The following is a 23,123-nucleotide window of genomic DNA, read 5'->3' on the forward strand; positions in this document are numbered from 1 at the left end:
TTACCACTAGTGCCACCTGGGGAAATCCTTGCCTGTTATAGTTAGATGTATATTATAGGCTCTATATGCTTGACACTTTGAGGTGCAGCACAAACATGTTGGTTCTTGAAAATAATTTTAACTATCATGAAGGTATAGTCTCTTAAACTGATGGAGTGGTTCATGTCTGTGAATTTCCTATTGCATGCTAGAGAGCAAAACGGAGGACATTAGCATATGCTCTCTCTTGTGAGAAACCCACAAGGCTACTCTCAATATCACATTTTGGGGCACTCAGCTGTGGGTTGGTAAGGAAGAATGATAGAGGCTGAAAATTTTCCCCAAAATTCAAGAAGGCAGTTTATGAGTGATAATGAGACTGAACCATGAAAGGAACTAATATATACATACATAGCAGAGCTATTATATTTAATCCCTTTCTCTAAAGTATATTTCTTTTTCCTTCATTCAACAAAATTTCCTGAGTGACAACTATGTAGCAGAAAGTGCTGAAGGCACTGAAGATTCAGCAGTGATGTGGTGTAATTTCCTTGTTAGAATTATCACTCTGGATCCCATGCAGAGCAGAGACATCTGGGTGACAAAGTGGAAAGCAGAGAGGTGAGTTAGGAATCTATTCCAACAGTCCAGGAGAGAAATGATAATGGCTTGAAGAATGATAGTAGTCATAAAGGTAATTCAGGATATAGTTTGAAGGTAGAGCTAACAGGACTTGCTGATGGATTGGAAGAAATGTAGAAGAGGCCTGAGCAGGTGGAGGAAGGAAAGTGATATTTACAAAGATGGAAATACTAAGGGAGTTTGGGGACAGAATCAAGAGCGCCGTTTTACTTATAAGTTTTGATATGGCGTAGATAGCTAAATATGGGCTTCCAAGGTGGTGCAGCTGTTGTAGCCACGTGTTCCAGGAAACAAACTCACTCAGAAAGACAATGCAGATAGTGGAGTTCAGTTTATTACATCGGTGGGCCCAAGGCAGAGTCTCCTCTTAGCCAAGGACCCTGACCAGTTTTTGTGAAAACCTTATATACCCTAAGTGTATGTGCAGAAACCCACCTCCCCAAATTCCCTGAAACTAGTCTGAACAAAGGAAAAAGAAAGATACAAAGTTAACCCATGATTCAAATGCCTTAAGCTTAGGTAATGTAACAGTGGGCAATTATCAATAGGCCTGTGGTCATACCCCAATAAGCATAATAGAATGTATGATTCTCTTCAGTTACACAGATAATTAGGGTATTCTTTTAGGCAACAGAGAGCCTGGGTCTCTTCCTTCTGGGGGTCTGGTTTTCCAGTTGGTATGTCATTTCCATAGATACTGGGCATATAGTTCAAAGTCCACAGTCTGGCCCAAGATGGAGTCCTGCTTTCAAGACAGAGCCTGTTCTGTTTCCTCTTTCACAGCGGCAAAGAATTTGCCTGCCAGTACAAGAGATGAAGTTTTGATTCCTGGGTTAAGAAGACCCCCTGCAGAGGGAAATGGCAACCCAAGTCAGTATTTTTGCCTGGAAAATCCCATGGACAAAGGAGCCTGTCAGGCTGCAGTGCATGGTGTCACAAAGTGTTAAACATGACTGATCAAATGAGCACATACAGAGACAGTTAAATATATGAGACAGGAATTCAGAGAAAAGGACTGTTTGGAAATATGAAGGTGGAAAACATTGGTAGATGGATGGTATTCAAAGATGGATGTCGAGATGCAATCAACTAGGAAATGAAGTTAGAAAAAGGGGAAATTTCAAGTTACAGGCACTCTAAAACCTGAAATTCAGGGAGAAGAGGAATAGAAAAGGAGACTGGAAAAGCCTATCTAAGGAGATAGTTGTGAGAACAAGAAGAGGTTACTGTCCCGAAAGATGAGTCAAAAAAGGATTTCAGGAAAAGGGGGTGATCAACAGTGTTGAATGAAGCAGAAAGTAGGGCTAAGTGAGAAGTTCGATCTGACTATTGATTTGGGTGCATTAAGTCACCAGGAAGGTTGACTTTGACAACAGCAACTTCAGTAAAAGGCTGGAGGTGAAAGCCTGATTGTGATGGACACTCAGTGAGTGAGAAGCGAAGCAGTGAAAAGTGAAGCAGGGATGTAGACACAAGGCTCCCAACATGTTTATTAAGAGAACAAAGATGTGAGGCGGAAACTGGATAGGAGCTTTTGGCCAAGAGAATCTTCTGTTGTTTGCTGATCTGGGCTTAAAGAGGTTGGGATTCTTCAGCTGGAGAAAAGGAGCAATGACCTGGAAAAAGAGGAACAAGAATATCTACCCTGCCTCCAGCTGGGGCCAGTGCAGGAGAAAACAGTCACTCATTGAGAAGGTTATGGGGCGGGGTGGGGGGGGGGAGGGGGGGAGTCGTGTCCTCAGGGAACTGAGAGCTTCTGCTACCACATGCAGCTGAAGGGAATGTTGAGAGAAGAGGCTGAGAGCGCAGAAGATTGTGCTAGTGACCGAACGTGAGCTTCAGAGGGCACAGGGAAAGGAACTGGCAGGTTGGACGACAGAGAGGTCAAACTGTGAGTCATAAGATGATGAGCAAAGCTTACAGAATATTTGAGAGGGACTTCCCTGGCAGATCAGTAATTAGGGCTCTGCATTTCCACTAAAATGGGTTGGATTTCAAATAGAGGTTGGATACCTGGTTAGGGAACTAGAATCCCATGTGCCACTGGTGTGACCAAAAATATAAAAAAATAAAAATGGTCTAGCCCTTAGATGATCAGATTCAACAGTAAAAAAAATTTGAGAAAGTCTAAACTTCTGTTGAGTACAGTCCTTAGGAGTACAGAAAATGCTGATATTATGTGACATTATGTTCCTTACTTTACCACTTCCAGGCTGCCTTGGGTGTTTACTTTATGATATTTTGTATTTTAAATAAACTGAGGTGAGGATGATAGAGGTGGAAATTATGATCTACAATGTGACATGGCCAGGGAGCCAGCTGGCACTGAGGATTTGCAGTATGTTTGTTTGGGATTTAGGAGAGGGAAATAGTTAAAAGGAGGCCTGAGTTTTTTATGAGGCTGGAATTCATAGGGTTCAACCAGACAAAGGTTGTAAAGGGGTCTGCTTCCTTGGTTACCCTTAAGGCAGAAAGAACCTCACATTTTTTTCCTCTTAGCCCTCTACCTTTTCTAAAATTAGGCAGAGGGGTAAGAAAGTAGACATTGAAGAATCAAGAGAAATCTGAAGAACATAAAAACATAAACTTTAATATTCCCAGTTATTTTAACTCATTTTCCTTTACTGAAAATAATTATTCACTTGAATTTCCCCATGTTTTATCCTATTTTAAAAGACTTTTCCACTTTTAGAATATGAAGAAGGAATTTGTTTATACTTAACACCTTAATGAATTTTTAAACTTATTTATTTCCTATTTCTTTTGCCCTTCAATTTATCTTTTTCACTTGATTCCATTCCCTACTTCAAGTAGAGTGACTGGAATCTTATAAAGTTGTATCAGTGATTTGGATAAGAGAAGTATAGTACATCTAAGAATGAAGTCAAGAAATAGATTACTCACAGTAGATCACTAGTTTATGGACAATGAATCTAAAACAGAAAGAAATCAATGCTAGCTTTTCCAGTTGGAATCCTCTGAAGATTTCATGTATGCATCATTTCTCTGAGTTTTATTATGTATAATTTGATGATAACTTTCTTGTCTCTGGGGTGCTTGAATGTCTCTACAGTCATGCTTACTAGATATTGTTTAAAATCCCTCAGGTTACATTTTTTCCTGATGTTATGGAGACTATTTTTTTTTCTAGTTACTAGGTTGCTCACTGAAATGACATGATAAATCTATGTGCATTTCTCTTAAAGCAAAGGTTAATGTTGAATGTTAATAAACTGTCTTTTTACTCAGACGTGCAATTTGTTTCCAATAGCATCCTGGTGCTATTAGGGAAAACAACCATACATCATTACCTCAAGCTCATCTCCTTTTCTGTGTTACTAAATGGAGTTGCAACTTGCATAGTTTAGATCAATAGACGCTTGCACCTATGGCAGATTGTTAGTATTTTTTACTTGGGCTAAATGTTGACAGCACATGTTTAAAAATCATGGAAAGAGAGGCTGGATATTAATTTTCCATTTTCCCCAAATCTTAGGTATGCAGCAACAACAAACCCTGCAAGGAGCTGATATGTCAGCTTCAAATGTTTAAAGAAAGGTGTACCAACTCAGTACAGCCAGAAAGATCAATGTGACTCAGCAGCCTCCTAACCTTATCTCCCCTCAGAGAAAAATTATAAACAAAGAAGATAAATATGCCATACCCTCCACCTAAACACCATTGAAAACATACTCCCAACTAATTGTAAAAAAAGCTGATGAAAATGTATGTGAGAAATTCAGGCAGATATCCAAAGCAACCTTTAAGAATTTATCTCATACTCATCTACAACTTAATTTTATTAAGTGTTCCCTTAATAAGGCACAAAAATCCATCAAGGGCTGTCATAGTAACCTTATTAAATGGGAGAAAGCTTAAGGGGAGAAAAGGCAATTTACAAAGCAAAAGTAAAAATAAATATGAGAGAATCTTAACAGGAAGTTAAATTCTGGGAAGTGAGCAGAGAATTATGAGAAGAGGAATGCAAACATCTCCAAAGAAAGTGTCTCCCAGCTACACCCCTCACCCTAGCAACTCCAGGAGTAAGGCACACAAAAGCCACCTAGTGTTTTCCCCTCTCTGAATTGTAGAGGAGTGAAATAGTTTTTAGAGGGAGAAGATGAAATGAGAATGAAAATACAAATCTGGTGCTCACTCTCTATAGAAGCTAAGGTTCAGGGCTGCATCCTGCATTGGGAAAAGGTAGGAAGTTTGACATTTTGTGCCTGAGAAAGTGCCTATGAGCACCAAACTAGCACAGACAGCTGTTGGAACAGGGACAAATACCCACTTTATATCAAAACAGAAGGAATGTCTTAATAAAACCATTTGTGTTATAAATGAATAAGAAACAACAAAGTTTCCATTCCAAAAACATCAACTTTTTTTAAAAAGTAGAAATAAAGAAACACATTATTTAAAGAATGAATATAGAGCCTTCAGTTCAGTTCAGTTCAGTCACTCAGTCGTATCTGACTCTTTGCAACCCCATGAATCGCAGCACGCCAGGCCTCCCTGTCCATCACCAACTCCCGGAGTTCACTCAGACTCACATCCATCGAGTCCATGATGCCATCCAGCCATCTCATCCTCTGTCGTCCCCTTCTCCTCCTGCCACCAATCCGTCCCATCATCAATCTTTTCCAATGAGTCAACTCTTCGCATGAGGTGGCCAAAGTACTGGAGTTTCAGCTTTAGCATCATTCCTTCCAAAGAAATCCCAGGGCTGATCTCCCTCAGAATGGACTGGTTGGATCTTGCAGTCCAAGTGATTCTCAAGGGTCTTCTCCAACATCACAGTTCAAAAGCATCAGTTCTTTCTTTTACAAGTGTTTAACCAGTTTTCCCAGCACCACTTGTTAAAGAGATTCTCTTTACTCCATTGTATATTCTTGCCTCCTTTGTCAAAGATAAGGTGTCCATATGTGTGTGGATTTATCTCTGGGCTTTCTATTTTGTTCCATTGATCTATATGTCTGTCTTTGTGCCAGTACCATACTGTCTTGATGACTGTGGCTTTGTAGTAGAGCCTGAAGTCAGGCAAGTTGATTCCTCCAGTTCCATTCTTATTTCTCAAGATTGCTTTGGCAATTCGAGGTTTTTTGTATTTCTAACACCGCACACAAAAATAAACTCAAAATGGATTAAAGATCTAAATGTAAGACCAGAAACTATAAAACTCCTGGAGGAGCACATAGGCAAAACACTCTCCGACATAAATCACAGCAGGATCCTCTATGATCCACCTCCCAGAATTCTGGAAATAAAAGCAAAAATAAACAAATGGGATCTAATTAAAATTAAAAGCTTCTGCACAACAAAGGAAAATATAAGCAAGGTGAAAAGACAGGCTTCAAAATGGGAGAAAATAATAGCAAATGGAGCAACTGACAAACAACTAATCTCAAAAATATACAAGCAACTTATGCAGCTCAACTCCAGAAAAATAAACGACCCTATCAAAAAATGGGCCAAAGAACTAAATAGACATTTCTCCAAAGAAGACATACGGATGGCTAACAAACACATGAAAAGATGCTCAACATCACTCATTATTAGAGAAATGCAAATCAAAACCACAATGAGGTACCACTTCACACCAGTCAGAATGGCTGCGATCCAAAAATCTACAAGCAATAAATGCTGGAGAGGGTGTGGAGAAAAGGGAACCCTCCTACACTGTTGGTGGGAATGCAAACTAGTACAGCCACTATGGAGAACAGTGTGGAGATTCCTTAAAAAATTGCAAATAGAACTACCTTATGACCCAGCAATCCCACTTCTGGGCATACACACCGAGGAAACCAGAATTGAAAGAGACACATGTACCCCAATGTTCATTGCAGCACTGTTTATAATAGCCAGGACATGGAAACCACCTAGATGTCCATCAGCAGATGAATGGATAAGAAAGCTGTGGTACATATACACAATGGAGTATTACTCAGCCGTAAAAAAGAATTCATTTGAATCAGTTCTGATGAGATGGATGAAACTGGAGCCGATTATACAGAGTGAAGTAAGCCAGAAAGAAAAACACCAATACAGTATACTAACACATATATATGGAATTTAGGAAGATGGCAATGACGACCCTGTATGCAAGACAGGAAAAAAGACACAGATGTATATAACGGACTTTGGACTCAGAGGGAGAGGGAGAAGGTGGGATGATTTGGGAGAATGGCATTCTAACATGTATACTATCAGGTAAGAATCGAATCGCCAGTCTATGTCTGACGCAGGATACAGCATGCTTGGGGCTGGTGCATGGTGATGACCCAGAGAGATGTTATGGGGAGGGAGGTGGGAAGGGGGTTCATGTTTGGGAACACATGTAAGAATTAAAGATTTTAAAATTAAAAATAAATAAATAAATAAATAAAAATTTTTTTAAAAAAAGCATCAATTCTTCAGCGCTCAGCTTTCTTCACAGTCCAACTCTCACATCCATACATGACCACTGGAAAAACCATAGCCCTGACTAGACCGACCTTAGTCAGCAAAGTAATGTCTCTGCTTTTCAATATGCTATCTAGGTTGGTCAAAACTTTTCTTCCAAGGAGTAAGCGTCTTTTAATTTCATGGCTGCAGTCACCATCTGCAGTCATTTTGGAGCCCCAAAAAATAAAGTCTGACACTGTTTCCACTGTTTCCTCATCTATTTCCCATGAAGTGATAGGACTGGATGCCATGATCTTCGTTTTCTGAATGTTGAGCTTTAAGCCAACTTGTTCACTCTCCTCTTTCACTTTCATCAAGAGGCTTTTGAGTTCCTCTTCACTTTCTGCCAGAAGGGTGGTGTCATCTGCATATCTGAGGTTATTGATATTTCTCCCGGCAATCTTGATTCCAGCTTGTGTTTCTTCCAGTCCAGCGATTCTCATGATGTACTCTGCATAGAAGTTAAATAAGCAGGGTGACAATATACAGCCGTGACGTACTCCTTTTCCTATTTGGAACCAGTCTGTTGTTCCATGTCCAGTTCTAACTGTTGCTTCCTGACCTGCATACAGATTTCTCAAGAGACAGGTCAGGTGGTCTGGTATTCCCATCTCTCTCAGAATTTTCCATAGTTTATTGTGACCCACACAGTCAAAGGCTTTGGCATAGTCAATACAGCAGAAATAGATGTTTTTCTGGAACTCTCTTCCTTTTTCCATGATCCAGCGGATGTTGGCAATTTGATCTCTGGTTCCTCTGCCTTTTCTAAATCCAGCTTGAACATCAGGGAGTTCACGGTTCACATATTGTTGAAGCCTGGCTTGGAGAATTTTGAGCATTACTTGACTGGCGTGTGAGATAAGTGCAATTGTGTGGTAGTTTGAGCATTCTTTGGCATTGCCTTTCTTTGTAATTGGAATGAAAACTGACCTTTTCCAGTCCTGTGGCCACTGCTGAGTTTTCCCAATTGGCTGGCATATTGAGTACAGCACTTTCACAGCTTCATCTTTCAGGATTTGAATAACTCTACTGTAATTCCATCACCTCCACTAGCTTTGTTCGTAGTGATGCTTTCTAAGGCCCACTTGACTTCACATTCCAGGATGTCTGGCTCTAGATGAGTGATCACACCATCGTGATTATCCGGGTCGTGAAGACCTTTTTTGTACAGTTCTGTTTATTCTTGCCATCTCTTCTTAATATCTTCTGCTTCTGTTAGGTCCAGACCATTTCTGTCCTTTATCGAGCCCATCTTTGCATGAAATGTTCCCTTGGTATCTCTAATTTTCTTGAAGAGATCTCTAGTCTTTCCCATTCTGTTCTTTTCCTCTATTTCTTTGCATTGACCACTGAAGAAGGCTTTCTTATCTCTTCTTGCTATTCTTTGGAACTCTGCATTCAGATGCTTATATCTTTCCTTTTCTCCTTTGCTTTTTGCCTCTCTTCTTTTCACAGCTATTTGTAGGGCCTCCCCACACAGCCATTTTGCTTTTTTGCATTTCTTTTCCATGGGGATGATCTTGATCCCTGTCTCTTGTACAATGTCACGAACCTCATTCCATAGTTCATTAGGCAGTCTATCTATCAGATCTAGGCCCTTAAATCTATTTCTCACTTCCACTGTATAATCATAAGGGATTTGATTTAGGTCATACCTGAATGGTCTAGCGGTTTTCCCTACTTTCTTCAATTTAAGTCTGAATTTGACAATAAGGAGTTCATGATCTGAGCTAACCACATGCAATTAATCAGTTTCAAAAAGTAAATGAAAATCTCCATATACCTGAAGAATTTTTTTGAAGGTGATGGCTATGTTCAATTCAGTATGGGTAACACAAGAATGTAAATTCACCAAATTATGTATGTTAATTGTATGAAGTTTTCCCCAGATTTATTGAAAAATCATTGATGTACATCTCTGTGTAAATTTAAGGCATACAGCAGGATGGTTTGATTTATTCACATTGTGAAATGATTACCTCAACAAGGTCAGCTAACATCCATCTTCTCACAGAGATACAATAAAAAGAAAAGAAAGAAAAAAAGGAAAGACAATTTCTCTTTGTGATGAGACCTCTCAGGATTTACTCCCTTAACAACTTTTCTCTGTATAATAGAGCAATGTAGCCATAGTCATCATGCTATACATTTTATCCCCATCATTTACTTATCTTGTGATGGAAAGTTTTCACCTTGTGATCACCTTTCTTCAAATCCCCTGCTCCCACTCATTACTAACCACAAGTATGATCTCTCTGTCTGTGAGTTTGATTTTTAGGTTCCTCATATAAGTGAGATCATACAGTAGTTGGCTTTCTTTGTCTGACGTATTTCACCTCACACAATATCTTAAAGGACAGACATGTTGTCGCAAATGGTAGGATTTCCTCAATTTTTTATGGCTGAATAATATTCCATTGTTTATACATACTACAACTTCTTTATTCATTCATCCATTGATGGTCAATTCTATCTCCATGTCTTGACTACGGAAAACAAATGCTGCTATGAACATGGGGATGCATATATTTTTTCAAGTTAAAGTTTTTGTTTCCTTTGGATATATGCCCAGAAGTAGAATTAAAGTAGTTCTATTTTTAACTTTGTGAAGATGCGCATACAATTTTTCATAGTGACTAAGCTAATTGATAATCCATCAACAGAGAGATCTACACAAGTATCTGTTACCTCTTGTCTTTTTATTGACAGTCATTCTAATAGGCATAAGGTACTGTCTCACTGTGGTTTAATCTGTATTTCCCTAATGATTAGTGATACTGAGCATCTTTTCATGTATCTATTGGCTTTTCACATATCTTTTTTGAGGAAATGTCTATTCATGTCCTTTGCCTTTTTTCAATTGGGTTATTTGGGTTTTCTTTCTATTGAGTTTAATGAGCTCTTTGTATATTTTGGATATTAGCCCATTATCAGATATATGGTTGGCAAATATTTTTTCTCCATTCCATAGGTTGTCTTTTCACTTTGTGTTGATGGTTTATTTTGCTTTGTAGTGGCTTTTTAATTTGATATAGTCCCACTTGCTTATTTTTAATTTTGTTACTTGTGCTTTAGAATTCATATCCAAAAAATGATTACCAAGACTCTGGAGAAATTTTAAAATCACTTCTAAATATCTCACTGGTGAAAAAAGTTCACAGAAATTTAAAAAAAAACTTTGGGATAAATAATAATGGAAATGTTACATATCAAAATTTGATTTTAAAAATGATATCAAAAAAGGCTTTACAAATTAAAATAGTTATATTTAGAAAAGAAAACCAGAAATTCATGAGTAGTAATCTACAATAATTGGGAACTTCAGTTGTGGTCCAGTGGTTAAGAATTCATCTTGCAATGCAGGGAATGAGGGTTCAATCCCTGGTCAGGGAATTAAGTCCCACATGCTGAGGGGCAACCAAGCCCGAATAATGCAATGAAAAGATCCCACATGCTGCAACTAAGATCCAATGGAGCTAAAAATAAATAAAATATTTTTTAAAATAATTTAACTGTGGCTAGTGAGAAAGATGTTACAAAAATAACATAAATTTAGGGTTAATTACAAATATTAACTAAAACCTCATAAAAAATTGGAAAAATGAGGCCTAAGGTAGGCAATCCTACCTTCTTCCATGATAGAGAGGTTGATTCTATTTTCCAATATACCTGTCTTCTGCTAATGTATATAGGAATTTATACAGGATAAATTATTTTCTGATAACATCATAATTTAGTCTACAGTTTACAGAATGTCAAGATGTGATTATAACTGTACTAGTGTAGAAATGGACATTACCCAAAAATAGATGTAAAAACAGATGAGATTTGGTGCTTCTCCTTTGAGGAGAGAATAAGTAGATTTTTTTATTTGTGCAAAAGATAGCTGAATTATATTAAGTGCATTGTTCTTGCTTTTATGTTCTTGTCATTCTTGTTTGAAAGTTTAAGTGTGGGAAAAGTTTGAGTGGTTGTGGAGCAGCCAAAACAAGTATTAATTGACTCATTTTATGCCCATCCCAACTCACCTCCAGTTTGCCTTCCTGGTTTTCTGAAAGCCTGAAACCCTGCCATCTGGGCTTCAAGTAGGTGATCTATGCTCTGTATCTATACCGGACGTGGGCTCAGTATTAGTGAGGAAAAAGGAGGAAGAAGCTGTTTTTTCTTTATCAGGTATGATGGTTAGTTTTTTGTACCAAATTGGTTAGCCTATGGTGGTCACTTTGGTTAAATATCAGTCTAGATGTTGCCATGAAGACAGTTTTTAGATGTGGTTAAGATTTATAACCAATAGACTTCAAGTAAAACAGAATCATCTCTCCATGATGTGAGTGAGCTTCATTCAGTCATTTGAAGATCTTAAGAGCAAAAACTGAGGTTTCCCAAGGAAGAAGCAATTTGGCATCAAGATAACAACATAGAGATCCAGGTGTAGATTTCAGATCCATACTGCACCATCAACTCCTACATAAATTTCTAGACTTCCAATTTGCCTTACAGATTTCAAACTCACCAGCTCCCACAGTTCCACATTCACATGAGCCAAGTCCACAAACATTGAGAGAGCAAGGTATACCATGGCAGGTGTGGTGGTTTAGCTTCGATAGTCCAAGATGTGCATAAGTGGGAATAGGGACCCTTAACATAAGTGGGTATTTGGCCCCTTATACGGAAGTGCATAAGATGTGCATAAGTGGGTACTGAGACCCTTAACACTTCAGCCACATCAAACTTCTTAGAGTCTCCAGATGCCTCTGTACGTATCATTTCTTCTTTCTAGAATAACCATCATCTCATATTTCTCCATGTCACCTGAAGGGCTCCATCCCACACTCAACTAACTTTCTCTAGCTGAAATCATTTTTGAAACTCTAACCAGTTAAACACTCCCTTCTGTGTGTGCACAGAGTACTTTTCTCCATACCTCTACCATAGAATGTATCTTATTATTGTAATAATTAACTTATATACCTATGAATTCCTCTCTTACCATACCCTGGCTTCCCTGGTGGCTCAGAAGGTAAAGAATCTGCTACAATGCAGGAGATACGGATTCAATCCCTGGGTCAGGAAGATACCCTGGAGAAGGGCATGGTAACCCATTCCAGTATTCTTGCCTGGAGAATTCCATGGACAGAGGGGCCTGGTGGGCTACAGTTCATGGGGTTGCAAAGATTTGGACACAACTGAGTGACTAACACTTTCACTTTTCTTGCCAAACCCACTAGCACACAAGCTTGCAAATGACAGAGAATTTATGCTGTTTATTTTTTTGTGTTTTTTACACCAAAAATCTTACTTGGAAAATAAAAGGTTTTTACTGCTTTGTTGAATTAATGAATGACTGATTGATTTAATTTATGTAACAACCTCTGTGTTCACACATCCCAGTTTCTCTCAGTCTAGGCCTTCTTGTTGGCTCCATAGCAACAAAGCACTTAAGTCATCTTCTCAGCTATTATTCTCTTTCAGTGGCACTCACCAGCAGAAGGAGTCACACCCCCAAGCCTTCAAAGAAAATGCAGAGGTAAAGAGCTTACTGAATTGAAGTTGTTTATGTTAATCAAATGCTTACAGAAATATATAAAGAATAATATGACTTGAAAACAATCCTACATTGCCCCCCCTCATCAGCTTTCCTCTGCTGATTTCTAACTAGTTACCAAAATCAAAGGCTTCAGAATCAACCTGAACTCAAAATACACCTTCATTACAAACTAAGCTGCAGAGATCTTTAGAAAGTTACCTAACTTCTCCAAGTCTCACTTGGGAAACACATCTTAGAAATACTTACCTAAACAAAATTTTGTGCTTATTAAGCATATAAAATAATGATCATAGTATCTGGGATATTATAAGCACTAAATAATTGTTAACCATATAAATTGTTATTTTAATATATTAATCAAGGAAGAATTTGTGGAAATTAATGCCTGTGAAGAGAGATTTTTACCATCTATTGCTGCATCTTTAAAGTATAAGTGTACTCAATCACTTCAGTCATATCCAACTCCTTTGCAACCCAATGGGCTGTAACCCAATGGGCTCCTCCATCCATGGGATTCTCTGGGCAATAATAAAGGAGTGGGTTGCATCACCCTTCTCCAGGGGATCTTCTTGATCCATGGATCAAACCCACATCTCCTGCACTGCAGGCAGATTCTGTACTGCTGAGCCAGCATGGGAAACCCCTTTAAAGTGCATATTCTTATTATTTGTACATTAAAATTATAACTATTTCTTAACTATATGCAATAACAAAATATTGTGATGGGTAATAACAAGGCCAAAGGATAATGCTTTTTCATTTGTTGACTTCATATTTATTACCTCTCCTCTGAGGACAGAAGTTCTGTACTTCATTAACTCATAATGTTTTTGATTGGTTGGTGAATGGTCTTATGCTACCTCTTTACTAATAAATTTACTACAAAATCTCATAGTCACTTGCTTGAAAAATAGACATTAAAAGACAATGGCTATTCCTTAAAGAAAAAGCTAACCAGACTTTGATCTACAAACTTATCTTTGACATACAATATATTGGAATCAGTGAGCCATATGATTCTTCTGTGCCTAGCCACCGTCTTCCCTAAAAGTAAGGGAAGCCAAATGATTGATTACATCATTTTCAGCTTATAATTTTTAATAAAATTAGGAACCTCAAGATATCTCAATCTCCTCAACATCTAAAAAAACAGCCTCATGCAGTCATTTGTCATATTTGCAATTTTAAACTAAGTGTGAATTAACTTGACTACTATGTTTGTAGTATCCATTTTATCTTCCTTCTGAACCATGTAAAGTTAAAAGTGCACCCTGAAAGAAATTATGGCATAAAGTATGAAGACATCCTTTTGTTGGTTTGAAAACTCAGGAGCTTCCCCGATGAAATCTGAAATTGACCCCATCCGTGAAGGGCAAGAAAAAATGGAAGGAAGATGTAGATCACTACAGATTGGTAGGTGGTAGGTTTATCAAGCAAAGGAGTTTACCTAAGAGGCTGGTCTTGTACCACCACAAAATGAATAGATCTCTACATTGCCCTCCAGAATTTTAAAAGAGTAGGTAGAAGTCTTAACTAGGTTCAGTTACATATTCAGTCCTGATGACATCAGCCACACATTCTTCTCTCGAGGTTGCCCCCATGAAAACGGCTCCAAGTGCAGTAACTAAACGTAACTCCAGGCACCAGGAAGGGGATGAGGAACTTCTGATCACCCAGGTACAACTCATAGGTCAACCAGTAGTCCCTTCCTCTTGATGGCCTCCTCCAACATCATCCCTCCAAGAAACAGATAAACAAAATTAATTCCTCCCAAAGAAGACATTTTATGAATAACTTGAGTAAATTAAAAGCAATTAGAAATCTAGCAACCACTACATCAAAGGCTAGTGATGTTTACTTTTTCTTTCAGCTTATCTATAAGACATAACATCAGTGTTCCATGATGATTGGTTGGTGTATTTGTCCTCCTTCTGCCCTTTTTCTTTAGCTCCCTTCAATTAAACTTCATTTTTAAAGTCTAGTGTCCATTCAAATGGAATACGGAGAAGGGATGAGAATAATTGGTATGTCTTTCAAACTATGCAGATTCCCAGGAAAGAAAGTATGGGGAACAAGAATAATCTGAAGACCTTTTATTTAGTATATATTAAATAGAATAGTTGTAATTATATATAATCATAACCCATAAAATAACCTCATGACAGTTTTACAGATAACATAACTAATGCTCAGAGAGATAAAATCATTTGCCTGAATTTGCACAGGTTATAAACAGCAGAGCTAAGATTCAAACCCAATAGAGCTGATTCCAAATCTCACGCTTATTCCAGACTGGCTCCTTTTAATGAATCCATTGTACCCAGTGATGGATACAATGAGAATTATCTTTCAAATCTGAGAAATTAATAATTTTAAGTGGACAACAATGTATTTCAAGCCTCACATGTCTTGACATAAGCCAAATAATCTAAATGTGCAAGGTCTACTGAGTGGTTTTGGGGAATGAAAGAAGCATATTAAAACACCCATATACAATTCATAATACTCCTCAAGACATCTATATATAGTGCACTTATGTTAAAATCTACTTGTCTTTATTTGAGTATTTGTCATTACTCAAAAAAAATTCTCTCCAATGTCAGTACATGGTAACATGCCCATTATTATCTAAGAAATATTGACAAAGCAGAACATGCTGATTATTGGGCTAAGCTCTGGAGATGCATGAGGGAACAAAACCAGATATGGTCATATCCTCAAAGAGCTTAGAGCCCAATAAAGAAGACTTTTTAATAATTAAACAAATTTAAAATTATAATTATGGTTAGTTTCATAAAAGATAGCTCCATGGTGCTATGGAGGGTAAGAGGTCATGGCCACATGTGGCTAAGCTGAAATTTAAAGGAAGAATAAAATTTATCAAGTGACAAGGAGATCAAGAAGTTTTTCAGACAAGAGATCAAGTATAAAAGTTTAACATAGGAGGGAGAGAGCTTGGTTAAGTGTGAGGGACTGAAAGAAATCAATGACACTAAAGAGATGAGAGTGGGGTGAAGGAATGAGGGAAAGCGAGATGGGCCAGACCACTTAGGGACTTGTAACCAATGTTTAATCATTTATTTTTGAACCTTACTGTAATTTAAAAACACTGGAGGTTTTTAAGTGTTAGAATGGCATAATCCAGTTTGCATTTCAGAAAGACAGATCTGGCTGCAGTATACACAAGGAATTGGAGAGGGCCCAAGGATGAAACAGACAACCAGTAAATGGCTATTTTACTAGTGCTCTCTCCTAGATAATAGACTGTGGGAGCTGAGGTTAAGGTAGGGGGTAGTAGAAGGAGAACATATTTAAGAGATGTTCAAAGGTATTTAGGTGCTGGGTTGAATGTGGAGGAAAGAAAGCAGGAAATATAAAGACATAAGTTTTCGGCCAAAAATTGAGTGGATCATGGGAATTAAATTGTTATTTGTTGGTATTAAAATTGAGCAAGCTGAACATGTGGGTCTTCATCTATTAGGAAAGTAATATGAGCCATAATTTGGGAGAAGTTTCTTAGGATGCAAAGCTAGAATATGGATGTTTCACATTTTGGGGGGGAAGCAACAAACATTTATTCATGTATCTGGTATAAAATGAATTCTATCATTTTCAAGTTGGCTTCACTGACGATCCTTTGAGTATATTTAGTTCAGGTCTCATGTCTCTGCTCAGTGACCTCCATTGCCTTAAGATAAACCTTTCTCATTATTGTCCCTGTTACTCCAAATTATAGAACAGTTCAACTTGCTTTGTCCTAAAAAGTCGGCTGAAGAATGAAGGGGCACTAACAAGACATGAAATATTTTCTCTAAATTAGAGAGGAATTATTCAGATTATAGTTAAAGAAAACTTTCCAGTTGTGGTACCAATCATTAAACATCATGTTTCTCTCTCTCATTTCAAGAATGTTAGGGTAACTTAAGGCCTAACACATAGTTATCATCCAATATAAAATATTATCCAGATATAATTGTGTCATTTAAAAATGACTCTCTTTTACCAGTAACCTTTTAAATACCTATTATGTAATCTTTCTATCTCTTGTCATATCTATCTATATGAATATATGAATGTATATATATATATAATATATATCACATTGATGGGATAAGCCATTTCTTATAATTGAATAGTTGAAATTAACTTTTAAGGTTACTAATTTGAAAATTTTATCTCCCACTGTATTAAAGTTTCAGATTTCTCCCTTCCATTTTTCCCTGTTATTCAAAGGAAGAAAAATTTCTATAGGAAAGAATGAAAAATATTCTTTTTGACACTCCTCTAGGGAAGAAAGACAAGGCAATCCAAGAAGTCTATAAAATATTAAATAATTTTGGTTTATCTCCAATTTTTACTATTTCTTAAGAGCCTCAGAGGAAAGGCAGTTTCAAGCATTTGAGCTATTTTAAGAAAAATGAATTTTTAAAAAATCCTAAGTATTATTCACATAATAGGATGAGCTTTCTATAAAGCTCCAGGGTAAAGCAAGATTAGACTACATCTTGCATTCACTGTGTTTATCACCATAAAGCATTTTTCACACACTTGCAGACTCAGATATTCTATGAGGTAGTCTCTGAGATATTCCATGAAATCAAGTACCAAGGACTGTCTACAAACAAGGAAAGCCTGCATTAAAAGCCACTAGCTACAGGGACTTCCTTCGTGGACCAGTGGTTAAGACTCTGTGATCCCAATGCAGGGACATGGGTTCCATCCCTGGTCAGGGAATTAAGATCATGCAAGTCACAAAGTTATAATAAGTTGTAAGTGTTAGTTGCTCAGTTGTGTCCAACTCTTCGCGATTCCATGGACTGTAGCCTGCCAGGCTCCTCTGCCCATGGGATTCTCCAGGCAAGAATACTGGAGTGGGTTGCCATTCCTTTCTTCAGGGGATCTTCCCTATCCAGGGATCGAACCCAGGCCTCTTGAATTGCAGGTAGATTCTTTATTATCTGAGCCACTAGGGAAGCCCCAAATCCACAAGGCATGACCTAAATAAAGTTAAAAAAAAAAAAACTACTAGCCATATATCATTTTCAAGAAATCCCAGCAATTTTCATTAACCCTCATCAGATGCTATTGTTAGCAGTTAGATCTGCTGACTCCTCCACCTTCACCTTCTATTGAAGTTTTGCCGCTCTCAATCATTCACTTATTGTTTAATCATTCATTTAATATTTTCAGCTAATGTTTTCTTTACACATATGATGGGACAGCCATACATGAGATTCTGAATGAAAAAGACACAGACACAATCCCTGAGCTCAGAGAGCAACAGATGATAAACAAAGCACTGCGCATACTAAGGGTAGAGGCCATGTGAGAGGTACCTGTGGATTCATGGGCCAGAAAGTGGTCATCTGCTCTGTGGAACATGACCTGACTATTGAAGGATGAGTTGAGTTGCTCCAGCTTTAAATGGGGAGAGGTAGAGTGAAATGACGAGATTCTCATTTACAACAGACCAGTCGCTCAGCAGTGTACAGATGACTGGGGTACAGCAAGCGGAGGGAGCACCACTAGGAGAAAAATAACCTCATGAAATCACAACTAGGATAATGAGAAAGGAAATACTAATTTTACTTGGATACATCTTAACAGAATAGACTGTTTAATATGTTGATCTAGTCAACTGAAGCAGGATCTCTATCTTAATGTCTCGGCAGAGGCTGGCTTTCATCTCTCCTTATGAAGTATTAATACGACATTGTGGAGGCTCATGGCAGGGAGCCTAGGAGATAAAAGGAAAACAGGCAAACTCAAGTGACAAAGCATTTCAACTGCATGGCCATTTCCTGGATGAATGGGTTTATTCAACCTGGCAAAAGCTCACCCAGGCAGGTAACACAGAGAGCTCATCAGATCCCTATTGGAAGCTGCTGTCAAAAATCTGAAACACCTGTGGACTGCAACCAAACTGAATTCCAAATCAGTCGGAAGTAGCTGTTTGGTTTAAATACCTTTGTGTGGATTCACATACTGCAGAAAATGAGCTTTTTTTGCCAGCTCAAGAAATACTGCCATATCCAGACAGCTGAGGGCCACAATAGGGAAAAATCAAGGTATTCAAAGCAAATCTTCACATTCACATCACAGTACCAACACCATAAAAGATGCTGAATAGGGCAGTGCAGTCTATAAACTTTTCACACAAGTATCTTGTTTCCCTTCATTTGTTTTTATCTACTTTCAGAGATAGTTGGGGATGATGGTGGTGGTGGTACAGTGGTCTGTATGGGGTTGTGTCCCCTGTGTGTTGCAATATGAGAATCAGATATTTCAGAAAGATTGGGTGGTATAATGGGAAGAATACTGGTTAGGGGAGTTGGATGAACCTTGTCTGAATTCTGCTGCTGCACTTCATCTTTCTAGGGACTAAGGTAACTTTTGTAGCTTCCAATTTCTCTCTGTAAATTGAGATTAATTAACTTCTTAGGGTTGAGAAAAGGGTTAAATGCAATGATAAATATAAAGGCAAATGAGAGGAGACCAGTAGAAGCAGCTTTCCTTCCTGCTATAAGTTTTAAATGACAGAAACAATCTATATTTGCAGAATAAAAATTTTCATATTTCATGTCTTTTTAACCTTTTACATTTTGTGCTTGCATAGCTAATTGTTTGAATTGACTAGCATAGCTCCTTTCACACCCACTCATGCGCACCCTATGACACAAACCTACGCACACATTACGTGTACTCGGAATAACTGGTGTTCCCTTGACACATCTCACACTTTGCTCTTGTGCTCTTACTGTTCTATCTGGAAAGCTCTTTCATCAATCTTCATCTAGCAAACCTTACTCATCTTTTAAGGGGCAACTCAGATTTCACCTTCTCAGTGAAACTTGCCATATCAGGCTGAATTCACCACTCTTGTCTCTGTGTTTGAATAGCACTTTGTCTAAAGGCTGTTACTGCATTTAAAACATCATTCAAAACATCATTCAGTTCTGGATGTATCTTTCTCTCTTGCAAGATAGTGATGCATTGGACAGCTTGCTTGCACAGCACCAAACTTAGAACATGGAGAAGGCTAAATAAAAGAGTGTCAACTGCTTTTAAAAAGTTAATTCTTACCTGGAAAACTACCAAACCCACCACTTTTATTGCCCCTTTTTCATAACTTTGGCCATTCAGTTACAGGGAACATTAACGTTATACCTTTATACCTAATTTGTTTCTTTAATTTTCCTCAAGAACAAGTAGAATATAAGTAGTTAAACTTAGATGCAGTCTATAAATTATATATTTATTAGTGCTTAGCATTATGCACTTTAAAGATTTTCTATAATATTGCTTGTTGGGGTTATTAAGATAAGAGAGTGTACCCTTACAATTTTTCATGTGGCTGTGGCTTTTTTCCTATTTTCCGAAAGTTTTGTTCCAACTCCTAAAGTATCTTAAGGGTTACTTAGGATTCCTTTTACAATTGCAAGTAAATTAGTAATAAATTCATTATGGAAAATAATGTAGAGAAAAGCGAAATGAGAAGTCACTCATAATTCCAGATTCTAGAAAACTAGTCTGAATATTTTGTTACATATTTTTCTAGATACTTCCAAGAGAAAATGTATTAAATATAATTTTTTTAAATGGGGTTGTGATATACATGCTATTATATAACTGGTTTTTGTCACATAATAATATACCATGAATATATACATTGTTCTTGTTTAGTCACTAAGTCATATCCAACTCTTTTTCGATCCCACAGACTGCTAACTGCCAGGCTTCTCTGTCTGTGGGATTTCCCAGGCAAGGATATTGGATGGAGTGTATTGCCATTCCCTTCTCCAGGGGATCTTCCCAACCCAGGGATTGAACCTGCATCTCCTGCTTTGGCAGTCAGATTCTTTACCACTGAGTCACCAGGGAAGCCCAAACGCATACATTACATGTACATATAAACATTATAGGATTTACCAAAATGGTATTTAGTCAATCTCTTATTTTTAAAATTTTAGAATACTTTCTATTTTTTCTATCATTAAATAGACTGCAATATTTCATTGAAAAAATGCTGCAATGAATTTTTCTGTAACTATATCTATGCAATATTTGAACTAAATTGTTTGAGCTTTCCAGCATTTCGTGTTCATTGTGATTTCCATAATGACCCTGATTTTTAACTTATGAAATGCTATTAATTATAAGAAGCTGGGACCCTGAAATTAGCATCACAGGTGAGATGTTTAATAATATTAAGCATGTGATGTATAACTCCTAACCTTTTTTTTCTTTATTTATAATTAAAAACTAGTGCCAGTTATTAATGTTATAATTAACTTTGACAGTTCATTTTTAAAATATCTAATTTCAACCTGGTCTTTATCTTTGCAATGGATAATAAAAGTTATTTAAGTAATGGTAACATAGAAGTTAATTTTTATTATCTAACATGCATAGGGCTTACTCAGAATGTTTTGCCTATGTTTTTCTGTTTCTATTGATTAATATTTAGTGTTTACTCTAAAATACAATTAGTTTTAAGATAGCTGTATCATTGAAAAAATAATCTCTTAACTGTGATTCTGAAACTATCCATATTTTAAGCTCTATCCTTTAAATCACTATCTTTTACACTCTGATTCTTAATCATTCACAAAGAACACAATGATTGTGTTAGAACTGACTTTATTCCTGGACATGAATTAGCTGAGTAAAGACTATGCTCATTTTAATACTTTCAGTTCATAAAAATGACTGATCTCTGTTGCCACTCTGAGAACCCAGAAATAGATGTCAGGCAGCTGAAAAGAGCATAGTATCTTAAGAAAGCCAACAAGATATGGCAGAAAGTAAGGGCTTCCCTGGTAGCTCAGAGGTTAAAGCATCTGCCTGCAATGCAGGAGAGCTGGGTTTGATCCCTGGGTTGGGAAGATGCCCTGGGGAAGGAAATAGCAACCCACTCCAGTATTCTAGTATTCTTGCCTGGAAAATCCTGTGGAGAGAGGAGCCTGTAATTACAAATTACACATCTAAAGAAACTAACTCAGGGCTTGGAACAATGTTGTTAAAATGGTAGTTCTCTAGTTAACTCTCTTGTCCTACATTGCAAAAAAAAACACACACACACACACACACACAAAAGAAACAAAATGTATCCACATTTCTAGACATACGCATTGGGGTTCTTAGAAAGTCAATGGATATCAATTATGTCCCTATTCTCCACCTGAGTCCTTAACCTTTTGAGAGACAGACACTGCTGTGAAAATTTTGGAAATAAAAGGTTTTATTACTGATGAAGTTGCTTGGAGAACAGCTTAGCTTTGCCTGCAGGACTTTCTTGGCCAGACTGGCTCCTATGGATGATGGCAGGAGAACCCTGGGGCCCAAAAAAGCAAAACTTGCTTGCAAAGCCTCCCTCCAGCCAAACTAGAGTGAAGTTCCTCAAAGCCCTCTTCTCAACTAGATCTGGATTTTGGTCCCTGTCCTTGCCAGGACTGCATAGCCTAGTTTTAGCCCAAATTCTGTTAAGTCAGTTTAGAGAGAATCACCACCTACAGTATTTGACCACCCTACATCTCTGATCAAATTCCTCATCCTTCACCCTCCCTCAGATGATTATCTGACCCTCCTGGCCTGCCTTCAGTGAGACTCAATCAGGATTACTAACAGAAACTAATAGATATAATAAGAGAATTTCCTCCCCTTGGTGTCTCTTCTTAGTAATTTTCTATCCACTGATCCCTTTACCTTCGCTCCCTAGCTATAAATCCCCATTTGTTCTTGTTTTACTCAGAGATGAACCTGATCTCTCTTCCTATTGTGACAGACTTGACACCTCTCACAATTGCTCTAAATAAATCTTCTGTACTATTTTAACAAGGGCTAGAACAGTTTTTCCTTTAATATTGCCCCACTCAATTTAGAAAGTGGCAGAGGAAAAAAGATGAGAATATACTCTCTCTGCAGTCAGGCCAAACCCAAAAGGAGAGCCAGGAATAAGCGTAATGAGCATGCACATCTAATTTTTCCTCTGATGCACCTTGAGGTTCACGCATGTTCTTTTGCCCCTGCTACCCTTAATATTCGATTAGGACAAATATTGAACATGCAGCTTCAGTTAGGTGTCTAAGTATTCCCCATGGACCTATCAATGACCCTACCATTGAGAAGAGGAAATAGCAAATGAAAAACATAATCCTTATTATTGAGAAAATCATTAAGCAATCAATTGCTACTAAATAAACAATAATAAATTAACCTAAAATTAACTTTCTGAGCACCTACTATGTGCCAAGAACAGCATTTTAAGACAACTTGAAAGTGTGAGACTTGGTCCCTGGTGTCAAAGAGATCAAGATCTCAAATTTGACCCTCACATGTCTAGAATTCTAGATCAGTCTTTGGTGATAACACCAAGAATCTGAATATAAGTAAAATGAGACATCGGGGACAGATAATGGTTCCATAGGTAAAGAAATCAAGTGCCCCCTGGGTATACACACTGCAGCTCCGTCTTTGGCTCCAAACTGGCTTCACTTACTCATGCCCTGAA

Source organism: Ovis canadensis, chromosome 1 (assembly GCF_042477335.2).
Source record: "Ovis canadensis isolate MfBH-ARS-UI-01 breed Bighorn chromosome 1, ARS-UI_OviCan_v2, whole genome shotgun sequence".
Lineage (NCBI taxonomy): Eukaryota > Metazoa > Chordata > Mammalia > Artiodactyla > Bovidae > Ovis > Ovis canadensis.